The sequence below is a fragment of the Elephas maximus genome, chromosome 1, assembly GCF_024166365.1.
Source record: "Elephas maximus indicus isolate mEleMax1 chromosome 1, mEleMax1 primary haplotype, whole genome shotgun sequence".
Classification (NCBI taxonomy): domain Eukaryota; kingdom Metazoa; phylum Chordata; class Mammalia; order Proboscidea; family Elephantidae; genus Elephas; species Elephas maximus.
The window spans coordinates 90,638,520-90,651,475 of record NC_064819.1 but is presented as its reverse complement, the minus strand read 5'-3'; the positions used below and the strand labels follow the sequence as shown (position 1 = coordinate 90,651,475).

General features: G+C 39.8%; 1 protein-coding gene across 9 annotated transcripts in view; it reads left to right on the top strand.

Annotated features, from left to right (window-relative positions):
• LOC126074692 (HLA class I histocompatibility antigen, B alpha chain-like) overlaps nt 1-12,956 on the top strand; it is a 42,552-nt gene that overhangs the window by 14,945 nt on the left and 14,651 nt on the right. Inside the window, exon 7 of one of the 9 annotated variants that reach the window (XM_049882156.1) lies at nt 253-805. The exons of the other annotated variants lie outside the window; for them this stretch is intronic. The gene's annotated coding sequence lies outside the window, so the exon portion shown is untranslated. Of the gene's footprint in view, nt 1-252; nt 806-12,956 lie in introns of those variants that run through there. 9 annotated transcript variants of the gene reach the window in all.

The following is a 12,956-nucleotide window of genomic DNA, read 5'->3' as shown; positions in this document are numbered from 1 at the left end:
TTATGGCAGCACTAGATAACCAAGACAACCCTCAACGAGATGGATTGACACAGTGGCTGCAACAGTGGGCTCAAGCATAATGATTGTGAGCATAGCACAGGACCAGGCAGTGTTTTGTTCTGTGGTACATAGGGTTGCTATGAGTCGGAACTGACCCCGTGCCACCTAACAACGACAACAATAGGAAATTTCTATGATTAAGTTTTTGTGTAAGGGGTGAGGTATGGATCTTGTTTCATTTTTTTTTTACAGGTGGACATCCATTTATGCCAGCATCATTTGTTAGAGAGACTGTCTTTTTCCCATTTAATGGATTTTGGGCCTTTTTCAAATAACCAACTGCTTATAGATGGATAAATTTACATCAGGATTCTCAGTTCTGTTCCATTGGTCTATGTTTCTGTTGTATCAGTAGCAGGCTGCTTTCACTACCATGGCTTTATAGTAGGTTCTAAAATCACGTACTGTGAGGCCTCCCATTTTGTTCTTCATTAATGCTTTACTTATCAGGGGTCTCTTCCCTTTCCATATAAAGTGGGTGATTTGTTTCTTCATCTCATTAAAGAATGCTGTTGAAATGTGGATCAGGATTGCATTGTATCTGTAGATTGCTTTGGGTAGTATTGATATTTTCACAATGTTATGTCTTCCTATCCATGAGCATGGTATGTTCTTCCACTTACGTAGGTCTCTTTTGGTTTCCTGCAGTAGTGTCTTGTAGTTTTGTTTGAATAGGTCTTTTACATCCCTGGTTAGTTTTATTCTAAGTATCTTTTGGGGGGCTATTGTAAATGGTATTGATTTGGTGATTTCCTTTTCAAAGTTTTCTTTGTTAGTATAGAGGAATCCAACTGTTTTATGTGTTAATCTTTTATCCTGCTACTTTGCAGGAATCTTCTATTAGTTCCAGTAGCTTTCTTGTGAATTCTTTTTGGTTTTCTGTGCATAAGATATATCATTTGCTAATAGGCATAGTTTTATGTCTTCCTTACCAATTTGGATGCCCTTTATTTCTTTTTCTTGCCTTATTGCTCTAACTAAAACTTCTAGCATAATGTTGAATAAGAGTGGTGATAAAGGGCATCCTTTTTTTATCTGGTTCCTGTTCTCAAGGGGCATGCTTTCGGTCTCTCTCCATTTAGAAATATGTTGGCCGTTGGTTTTGTATAATTGCCCTTTATTATGTTGAGGAATTTTCCTTCTATTCTTATTTTGCTGAGAGTTTTTTTCAGGGATGGGTGTTGAACTTTGTCAAATGCTCTTTCTGCATTGATTGATACGATCATGTGATTCTTTTGTTTTATTTATGTAGTAGATTATGTTGATTGATTTTCTAATGTTGAACCACCCATGCATACCTGGTATGAATCCCACTTGGTCATGGTGTTTTATTTATTTGTTTATTTTTTTGATGTGCTGTTGAATTCTATCAGCTAGAATTTTGTTGAGAATTTTTGTGTCTATGTTCATAAGGGATATTGGTCCATAGTTTTCTTTTTTTTGTGGTGTCTTTGCCTGGCTTTGGTATCAGGGTTTTGCTGACCTCATAAAATGAATTTGGGAGTATTCTTTCCTTTTCTATGCTCTAAAATAGTTTGAGTAGTATTGATGTGAATTCTTCTCTGAAAGTTTGGTAGAATTCCTCAGTGAAGCCATCCAGGTTCATTGAGCTTCTTGGATAGATATTTTCCCATCATTCAAGATATTAGGAAAGTTACCTGCCAGCAAATCTTCAACAATTATCTCTGTGTTTTCCATTATCACCCCTGTTCTGGAACTCTGATCACTCACAGGTTTCTCCTCTTGAGAGTATCCCACATAATTCTTAGGCTTTCTTCATTTTTATTCATTCTTCTTTCTGATTCTTCCTTAAACAAATTGGTGTCAAGGGATTTTCTTCAGTCTCACTAATTCTGACTTCCGTTGTCTCAATTCTGCTTCTATGATCTTCTGTTGAGTTGTCTAATTCTGAAATTTCATTGTTAATCTTTTGATTTTCCAGTTGCTGTTTTTTTTTTTTTTATGGTTTCTAGCAGCCTGTTTATTCTGTCGTTTTGTTCTTGTATTGTTCTCCTGAACTCTTCTATTGCTTTGTCTGTGTGTTCCTTGGTTTGGTTTGTGTTTTGCCTGATCTTCTTCTTGATCTCTTGGAGAGCTCTGTATACCAGTCTTTTGAATTCTTTATCAGGTAGTTCCATTGTCTTATCTTTCTCTGGAAGGTTTTCTGGTTCTTTGTTTTGATTGCTTGCTGGAACCATTTTATCCTGCTTCTTTATGTGATTTGATATTGACTATTGTCTCTGAGTTATTACATTTATTTATTTATTGCATCCTGAATTTTTGTTTTGATATGTCCAAGGAGACTTCGCATGTGTGCTACTCTGGTTGTTAATCTGGCCTTGTTGAAGCTCTTACCTCCTGTCTCCAGGTGCTCAGAACAGCTACTAGGTGTGTGAGCCCAGGAGCCTGTTCATTGTTTTTGTGGTGCTGCTGAAGATGTGGGCAGCTTTTTTTGTGAGATGATGAATCTGTCCTGCTGGTCACCTGGTCATGGGTATACAGGATGTTTCCCTGGTCATTGGATTTGGTGTTGTGCGTGTGCTCTGCCACTTACTAGTTGGTCAGGGTGCAGGAACCTAGGTCATCCTTCACTGAGTGTATGGTTTGGAGACTCTCACCTTGAGTCCTGGGAGAGCAGGGCTGCATGAGTGTTCAGAGCAGGCTCAGGAGTCTGGCTGCATTTTCTCCTCCAACAGCCAATGGGAGCTGTATTCTGTTGGATCACCTTTCTTGGGAATGGGCACAAATATGGAGTTCTTCTAGTCAGTTGGCCAGGTAGCTGTCTTCCAAATTTCTTGGCACAGACAAGCGAGCACTTCCAGTGCTGCATCCATTTGTTGAAACATCTCAGTTGGTATTCTGTCAATTCCTGGAGTCTTGTTTTTCGCCAACATTTTCAGTGCAGCTTGGTATCCTTCCTTCAGTACCATCAGTTCCTGATCATATGCTACCTCCTGAGATGGTTGAATATTGACCAATTATTTTTGATATAGTGATGCTGTGTATTCCCTCCATCTTCTTTTGATGCTTCTTGTGTCTTTTAATATTTTCCCCATAGAATCCTTCAATATCACAACTCGAGGCTTGAATTTTTTCTTCAGTTCTTTCAGCTGGAGAAATGCCGAGCATGTTCTTTGCTTTTGGTTTGCTATCTCTAGGTCTTTGCACATGTCATTATAATACTTTGTCTTCTCGAGCCACTCTTTGAAATCTTCTGTTCAGCTCTTCATCATTTCTTCCTTTTGCTTTAGCTACTCAATGTCCAAGAGCAAGTTTCAGAGTCTCTTCTGACACCCATTTTGGTCTTTTCTTTCTTTCCTGTCTTTTTAATGACCTCTTGCTTTCTTCATGTATGATGTCCTTCCACAACTTGTCTGGTCTTCAGTCATTAGCGTTCAGTGTGTCAAATCTATTCTTGAGATGGTCTCTAAATTCAGGTGGGGTATACTCAAGGTCATACTTTGGCTCTTCAGTTTTAACTTGAACTTGCATATGAGCAATTGATGGTCTGCAGTCAGCCCCTTGCCTTGTTCTGACTGGTGATATTGAGCTTTTCTATCGTCTCTTTCCACAGATGTAGTCAATTTGATTTCTGTGTATCCACTTGGTAAGGTCCATGTGTATAGTTACCATTTATGTTGTTGAAAAAGGTATTTGCAATGAATAAGTTGTTGATCTTGCAGAATTCTATCACGCGGTCTCTGGCATCATTTCTATTACCAAGGCCATATTTTCCAACTACCAATCTTTCTTCTTTGCTTCCAACTTTCGCATTGCAATCACCAGTAATTATCAGTGTATCCTGATTGCATGTTCAATCAATTTCTGACTGCAGATTGGTAAAAATCTTCAATTTCTTCATCTGTGGCCTTAGCGGTTGGTGTGTAAATTTGAATAATAGTTGTATTAACTGGTCTTCATTGTAGGTGTGTGGATATTATCCTATCACTGATAGGGTTGTACTTCAGGATAGATCTTGAAATATTCTTTTTGATGATGAGTGTGACACCATTCCTCTTCATGTTGTCATTCCTGGCATAGTAGACCACATGACTGACTGTCTGATTTAAAATGGCCAAATACCAGTCCAATTCAGCTCACTAATGCCTAAGATATTAATGTTTATATGTTCCATTTCATTTTTGATGGTTTCCAATTTCCCTAGATTCATACTTCATACATTTCACGTTTCAGTTGTTAATGGATGTTTGCAGCTGTCTGTTCTCATTTTGACTCAGATCACATCAGCAAATGAAGGTCCTGAAACCTTGACTCCATCTACATCATTAAGGTCAATTCTACTTCGAGGAGGCAGCTCTTCCCCAGTCATATTTTGAGTGCCTTCCAACCTCAGGCACTCATCTTCGGCACTATATCAGTGTTCTGCTGCTATTCATGAGGTTTTCACTGGTTAATTCTTTTTAGAAGTAGACTGCTGGGTTTTTCTTCCTAGTCTGTCTTTGTCTGGAAACTCAGCTGAAACCTGTCTGCCATAGGTGACCCTGGTAGTATTTGAATACCAGTGGCATAGCTTCTAGCACCACAGCACCTTTTAAGCCCCCACAGTATGAAAAACCAACAGACCCATTGGGGTTGGTTTTGTTTGTATGCCCTTAATTATGTTGGGGGAATTCCCCTTCTACTCCTATTTTGATTAGACTTTTTGTCAGGAATGGGTGTTGGACTTTATCAAATGCCTTCTCTGCATTGATTGAGATGATCATGTGATCCTCTTCCTTGTCATATTTATGTGGTAGATTATGTTGATTGCTCTTCTAATGTTGAACTATCTGGTATAAATTCCACTTGGTTGTGATGTATTATTATTTTTTTAATATGCTGTTGGATTTTATTGGCTAGAATTTTGTTGAGAACTTATATGTCAATGTTCATGAAGGATATTGGTCTATAATTTTCTTTTCTAGTGGTGTCTTCCCCTGTCTTTGGTATCAGGGTTATGCTGGCTTCATAGAATGAATTCAGGGGTATTCCTTCCTTTTCCATGTTCTGGAATAGTTTGAGTAATACTAGGGACAACTCTTTTTTGAATGTTTGGAAGAATTCTCCAGTGAAACAGTCTGGGTCAGGGTCTTTTGTTGTTGGTAGTTTTTTATGACCTCTTCAGTTTCTTCTTTTGCTATGAGTCTGTTCAGATTTCCTACCTCAGTTTGTGTTAGTTTAGGTAGGTAGTGTGTTTCTAGAAATTTGTTCATGTCCTCTAGGTTTTCAAATTAGTAGGAGTATACTTACTTAATTTTTTGTAGTATTCTTTTATGATCCTTTTTCTTTCAGTTGGGTCTATTGTAATGTCATCCATCTCATTTCTTATTTGGTTTATTTTCATCTTTTCCTTTTTTTCTTGTCAATTAAGACAGTGGTTTCTTGATTTTATTGATCCTTTCAAGGAACCAGATCCTAGTCTTGTTGATTGTTTCAGTTGTTTTTCTAATTTATATCTGCTGTATTCTTTATTATTTCCTTTCTTCTGGTGACTGTGTGTTCCTTTTGCTGCCTTTTTTCTATTAGTTCAAGTTGTAGGGGTAAGGACTTGATTTTGGCCCTTTGTTCTTTTTTGATGTGGCCGTTCATGGCTATAAATTGATCTCTGAGCACTGCTTTTGCTGTGTCCCAAAGGTTTTGGTATGTTGTGTTTTCATTCTTGCTTGATTCTAGGAATTTTTTAAATTTAAATTTTAATTTCTTCTATTACCCAGTGGTTTTTAAACATGTTGTTGTTCAGTTTCCAAGTATTCAATTTTTTCCCCTTGTTTTCCTGTTACTGATTTCTAATTTTATTGCGTTGTGATCTGAGAAGATGCTTTGTACTGTTTTGATATTTTTGAATTTATTGAGGATGCTTTGTGGCCTAGAATATGATCTATACTAGAGGATGATCCATGTGCACTGGACAAGAATGTATACAGTGCTCCCGTTGGTTGGACTGCTCTGTATGTGTCTATGAGGTCAAGTTGGTTGATTGCGTTATTTAGATCTGTGTCTTTGTTGAGTTTCTTTCCTGTTGTTCTTTCCATCACCGAAAGTGATGTGTTAAAGTCATCACCGAAAGTAATGTGTTAAAGTCTCCTACTCTTATTGTAGAACTATTTCTCTTTTCATTTCTGTTAGGCTTTGTTTTAAGTATTTTGGAGCTCTGCCATTGGGTGCGTAAGTATTTATTATCGTTATGTCCTTTTGGTGGATTGAACACTTAATCATTATATAATGTCCTTCCTTGTGTCTTATGATGGAGCTTGATTTAAAGTCTGCTTTATCAGAGATTAATATTGCCACTTCTGCTGTTTTTTGGTTGCTGTTTGCTTGATATATTTTTTCCATTCTTTGATTTTTAATTTAGTCTTGTTGATTGTTGATGTCTGTGTCTAAGGTGTGTCTCTTGTATGCAACATACTGAGGGATCATGGTTTTTCTTCCCCCATTCTGCTACTTTCTGTCTCTTAACCCGTGTATTTAAACTGTTTCCATTCAGTGTGATTATCAATAAATATGAATTTACTGCTGTGATTTTGTTACTTTTTTTTTTTTTGTGGTGTTGATGGTTTCTTTGTTCCACTTAACCTTCTGTGCTGAGTTCTTTTTGTTCGTGGATCATCTTTTCCCTTCCTTCGTTTTTGTTGATTTTGTGTTTACTGGGTCTTTTTTATTTTCTTCTTTATTTTGGTGGGTAGGTTTGTGAATTTTCTTTGTGGTTACTGTGAGGTGTACCTTTATCATCTTATGTTTAAAACAGTCTGTTATTTTTTGATATTGCCTTGACTTCCACTCCATATGGGAGTTCTATAATTACACCATTCATTACCCCTTTTGATTTTGAAGTTGTCATCAATTTCAGAATGACATTTCTAATTCCCTGTTTTCAGCTTGGTAGCTTTATTTTGAGAGTTTTTGAGTTGGTATCTGGGTGATGTTGGGGTGTGTCTTGGTCTCAGGTTATCTGGTGTCATTCGTTCTCTGTCCGAAGGACTCCCTTTAATATATTTTGTAAGGTCGGTCTGGTTTTTACAAATTCTCTTAATTTCTGTTTATCTGGGAATGCCTTAATTTCACCACTGAATTTGAGAGACAGATTTGCTGGATATATGATTCTTAGTTGGCAATTCTTTTCTTTCAGGGTTTTATATATGTCACCCTACTGCCTCCTTGCCCGGATGGTTTCTGTCAAGAAATCAGAGCTTAGTCTTACTGTTGTCCTTTGTATGTGATATTTCATTTTTCATGAGCTGTTCTCAGAATTCTTTCTTTGTCTTTGGCGTTGGAAGTTTGCTTATGTTATGCCTTGGTGACTTTCTTTCTTTTTTTTTAAATAATTTTTATTGTGCTTTAAGTGAAAGTTTACAAATCAAGTCAGTCTGTCACACATAAACTTATATACACCTTACTACACACTCCCATTTACTCTCCCCGTAATGAGTCAGCCTGTTCCCTCCTTACAGTCTCTCCTTTCGTGACTGTTTTGCCAGTTTCTAACCCTCTCTACCCTCCCATCTCCTCTCCAGACAGGAGATGCCAACACAGTTTCAAGTGTCCACCTGTTACAAGTAGCTCACTCTTCATCAGCATCTCTCTCCAACCCATTGTCCAGTCCCTTCCATGTCTGATGAGTTGTCTTCAGGAATGGTTCCTGTCCTGGGCCAACAGAAGGTTTGGGGACCGTGACCGCCGGGGTTCTTCTAGTCTCAGTCAGACCATTAAGTCTGGTCTTCTTATGAGAATTTGGGGTCTGCATCCCACTGTTCTCCTGCTCCCTCGGGGGTTCTCTGTTGTGCTCCCTGTCAGGGCAGTCATCGGTTGTGGCTGGGCACCATCTAGTTCTTCTGGTTTCAGGATGATGTAAGTCTCTAGTTCATGAGGCCCTTTCTGTCTCTTGGGCTCATAGTTATCGTGTGACGTTGGTGTTCTTCATTCTCCTTTGATCCAGCTAGGTTGAGACCAATTGATGCATCTTAGATGGCCGCTTGTTGGCATTTAAGACCCCAGACACCACACTTCAAAGTGGGATGCAGAATGTTTTCTTAATAGAATTTATTTTGCCAATTGACTTAGAAGTCCCCATAAGCCATAGTCCCCAAACCCCCGCCCTTGCTCCGCTGACCTTCGAAGCATTCAGTTTATCCTGGAAACTTCTTTGCTTTTGGTCCAGTCCAGTTGAGCTGACCTTCCCTGTATTGAGTATTGGGTGACTTTCTTTTGAGGTCTATCCCATATGGGGTTTGCTGAACTTCTTGGATGGAAACCTTCTCATCTTTCATGATATCAGAGAAGTTTTCTGCCAGCAATTCTTCAAAAATTCTCTCTGTGCTTTTTCTTGTCTCTTCCTGTTATGGAATTCCAATCATGCATAGCTTGTTCTTCTTGGTAGTGTCCCACATAACTCTTAGGCTTTTTTCATTTTTCTTTATTCTTTTTTCTGATTGTTCCTCAAATAAATTAGTATCAAGAGATTGTTCTCTATTTCACTGCTCCTTTTTTGCATTGGTTCAATTCTGCTTCTATGTCCTGCCATTGAGTTATCTATTTCTGATATTTTATTGTTCAGCTTCTGAATTTCTAGTTGCTGTTTTTGTATGGTTTCTAATTGTCTATTTGTCATTATGTTCTTGTGTTGTTTTCCTGAATTATTCTAGAGTTTTGTCTGTGTTTTCCTTCATCTCTTTGAGGACTCTATATGTAAATCTTTTGAATTCCTTATCAGTATCTCCATTGGCATTTCTTCATCAGGAAAATTTTCTGCCCCTTTATTTTGGTCATTTGTTTGAGCAATGTCTTGCATCTTTATATAATTTGATATTTTCTGTTGTCTCCAAGGCACTGAGGTGTTATTTTATTTATTGATTGTATGTTTGTTTGCTTTGTCTGGATTTTTTATTTTGTGGTGACAAGTGTTGGAATGTCTGGCTTCCTCCATGTCCTTGTATGACTGTGGGATCCTTCTGGGTTGGTGCTAGCAGTTAATCCATTCACGGGAGAGCAGAACAGGTTGTCTTCCTAGCCACGGGTTAGCAATGCTATCCAAATGGACAGGGTAGGCCCTTTATGTGGGCACAAATTGGTGTCTCATTAGGTGGTGGGAGATCAAGGGGTCTCTGTGCATCTGGGGTCTGCCTGCAGGAACTGGTTGTGTGTAGGATGGGTGACATTGCAGCCAGGTGGTCATTGACTGTTGACACACGGAGTGCCTGTTTGTTGTTGGAGTCTGTCAGGATGTACCTGGTCTTCACTGGTGATGGGATGTGCCTGCCGAGCTGTGCCGGGTGGATGCTGGAAGAGTACACAGAAGTGCATTTGCTAGTCGCTGGGCTTGGGCATAGGGCACACCTGTTGGTTGCTGGGGAATGGCACGTGGTATGTTTTCCGTTACTGTGTGGGCTTGGAGGGATTGTACTGGAGGCTGGGCAGCTGATGCGGGGGTGCTACTGCTGGTTGCCAGGCTGCACATGCACTGGTTGCCTGACTGCAGGTGTGCTTGCTACAGTCGTGAGGTTGCAGGTGTGTTCCTGCCAGTCACTGGGCAGCAGGCACTGTCCTGTCAGTCGCCAACTTTATGCATACTCCTGCTACTCGCTGGGAAGTGGGTGTGCTCCCATCAATTGCTGGAGTGCAGGCGCACTCCCACTGGTGTCTGGACAGTGGGTGTGGGCTCACCCACACTGGTCACAGGTGCAGGGGTGTTCTCCTGCCTGGCCACCCCAGGCAGCTTTGGTTGGCTGTTTACATATGGGGGGTAGTACACGGAGGCTGGCTAGGGAGGGCCTCCAGTTGCTGTTCTGCGGTTTTACTATTCAGTGGGTATTTCCTGGCCAAACAGTCAGGCCTTGCCATTGGTTAGTAGTCCCTTCCCCAGTTCCTGGCTCTCTCTCTTCACCGGAGCTCCTGACCTGTTTTCCTGTAATTTCCCTTTTTAGCCCTGGCTTGTGTTCTGCTTATCTAGTTTCATTCCAGGTTTGTTTGCACAGTATCTCCTCCTCCTGTTGTGAGTTCCATATAGCTGCCTTCCTGTGCTCCTCACCCAGGAACACTGCATGCTTTGTCCCAAAATGGCCACCTTGTGCTGAGCTGGTGGGCAAGGTACCAAGGGTCTGTATCTCTCTGCATTCACTCTTTTCTTCCTGTCTCTCTACTTGGAGCTTAGTCTAATTCTTCATCCTTCCATTTCATGTTCAGGGTCCCAAGGTTGCCATTTTATCTGTTTCACTTGGTTTCTTGGGTCTTTGATGTAGGGAGAAGTTCTAGTGCGTCAGTCTAAGTAGCCATCTTGGACTCCTTCTTTATATAATTTATAGTTTCCTATGTTCTGCAGGCATTTTAAAGCTTGTCATTTTTTCTTTATACATAATCACCATGGTTACGCTATATTCTTTGTCCCATAATTCTAAAATTGAAATTTTATGAGACTCTTTTTACTGTCTATTGTTTCTTCTGGTTCTCAATCATGTCGTCTTTTTTTCCATTCTTACATATGTATTTCTTGCTATGAGATGCTCTTTTTCCTTGTGAAATTATTTCTATAAATTCTTTTGACATGTAGGTTAAACATGGATTTCTCTAGAGATTTGTGTTTTGGGTCACCACCAGTACTGGCCTATTATATACTAAATTCATGACTTTAGGTTATTTTGGCTCACGATGGTGAAGTGAATTTGGACAACAAACACAAGAGAGGCTGTCTGATGGTTACAAATTCTCAGACACAAAGGTTTTTTTTTTTTTTTTTTTTTGCTGGTTCAAAGGCAAATCTCCTTAGAATACTCTTGCATTAGTGGTTAAAGCAGATTTTCTTCTGCTTCACTTTACTCGGAGGGTATGAACTTTTGGTTTCCCAGATTTTCCAGGGTGAGGAGTCTCCTATTACACTCCCCACCTGAACAAGCTCTGGGCATCATCTCCTGTCTTCTACAGGTTGTGAGCCCGAGAAATTCAAAGCTATGATTTTCCAGATTTGGCAAATGCCCTCAGGGTAAACACAACTTTTCTCTCTGAATTCTTGCCCACATTTATATTTTGGTCTAAATGATTATTCTCTTGTTTGTTCTTCTATGCTTTTTGGATGCTTTCTATATTTTAGCTATGATTTTTAGTTGTTTTTAGTGGAAGAGGCAACCTTAACACTCAGCCTACCATATTACTGGAAATGGAAGCCCCATTAACAACTGGTTATTTCCTGTTTTCCACCTGACACCAAGTGCTAGAATAAAACTCTATGATCGACGGCACTGGGCTGGAGTCCCATGCTACAAGAAGTGTGGTCTGTGGACTAAGGCTGCTCTGTGAACTGTTTGTTACCAGCCCACAATGAGATATACATAGAATTGAGAGTGAGGATAAGCAAGTAAACCTTTATCTTGTCCCAGACTGGTAACAGCTAAGCAAAAGATAAGCATTTATATCACATCCTTGGGCCTGCTAAAATAAGTTTGTTGACCGATTGTTCATGGACAAGATGTTGAGTACCACTGTGTCTAAATTAGGATGTTTTTTAGACTTTTGTGGGAGTTATGGATTGAATTGTATCCCTCAAAAATTTGCATTGTAAATCTTAATCCCTATACCTGTGGTTATAATCCCATTTGGGAATGGGTTTTCTTTGTTATGTTAATAAGACAGTATTAGGGTAGAGTGTGTTTTAAGTCAATCTGTTTTGAGATACAAACGAGCAGATTAAGCAAGCAAAGAAGAAGCACAAGGGGAAATGGGGGAAGATAGATAAATCCTCACATGAAGATCATCAAGAAACCAAGAAACAGAAGCTAAAAAGAGACAAAGACCTCTCCCCAGAGCTGGTAGAGAGAGAGAGAGAGAGAACACGAGAGAGACAAAGTATTCCCTTAGAGCCTGTCCTCTGATTTCAGACTTCTAGCCTCCTGAACAGTGAGAAAATGAATTTCCGGTCATTAAAGCCACCCACTTGTGTTATTTCTGTTATAGCAACACATGATAACTAAGATAGTGAGGTTCACATAAAAACTGGTAAATGTTATGGATCCTTTCCCCAGAAATACGTGCATATACCGATACTTAAAAATTAATATAAAATGTCAGTGAAACATAGATCCTCTAAAGTAATAGACCTAGATTTTTTAATCCTAGTAAAAGACAAAGTCAAGAAGACATTTTGAATACTCATTTCATCATCCTGCAATGCCATGGCATTTATTTAAGAGTATAACCTCATATAGACAAAAACTGGACCCTGTAACAGACCATCAAGAAAATCAGTGAAATGATGTCATTTACTAGTCACTCTTTCATCCAACCGTATCCAAGTGCCTACAACATGGAAAGTAAAGTTACAGTCTCAGATCACTGCTCCAGGAACTGACATTGGTCATTCATTTTCTATCCCTAACCTCCCCCTTCCCCCTGTCCCTGGACCCTCCTCCTACCTTATGAGAAATTCCTCACTTAAAGAGTCTAGGTAGGAGGCAGAGACTACCTCCCTCCATTAAAGAAGAAAACTCACTTTCCCAAACACTCCTGCAGTTGGACATAGGCATGGGGCTTAGGCTCCACCAGTCACACGACCACATGCCAGACTGACCCAGGACATGGTGACACAGAGAAGCTGGGATTGTGCAGAGTGCACCTTGGCAAGGGAGGCATGAGTGGCAGTAGTGACATCCAGTTGTCAGGAGCAGCAGTGAGAGCATCCTGGCCACAGGTCCCAGTGTCTAGCATGAAGGGTGTCAGTGGTGTGGCCAGTAGCCTCTGACCCAGCAGCAGAAGCTAGCTGTAGTTTCTATACAGGACCAGAGCGAGAGTGGGAATGCGGATTCTGTTCCTGGATGTGTAGTTTCAAGCCTGGTTCTGTGGAATTCCCCAAAATGAGATGAGCCCCCAATATCACATATATAAATTCCTTTATGTTTAAATTAGAAAAATCT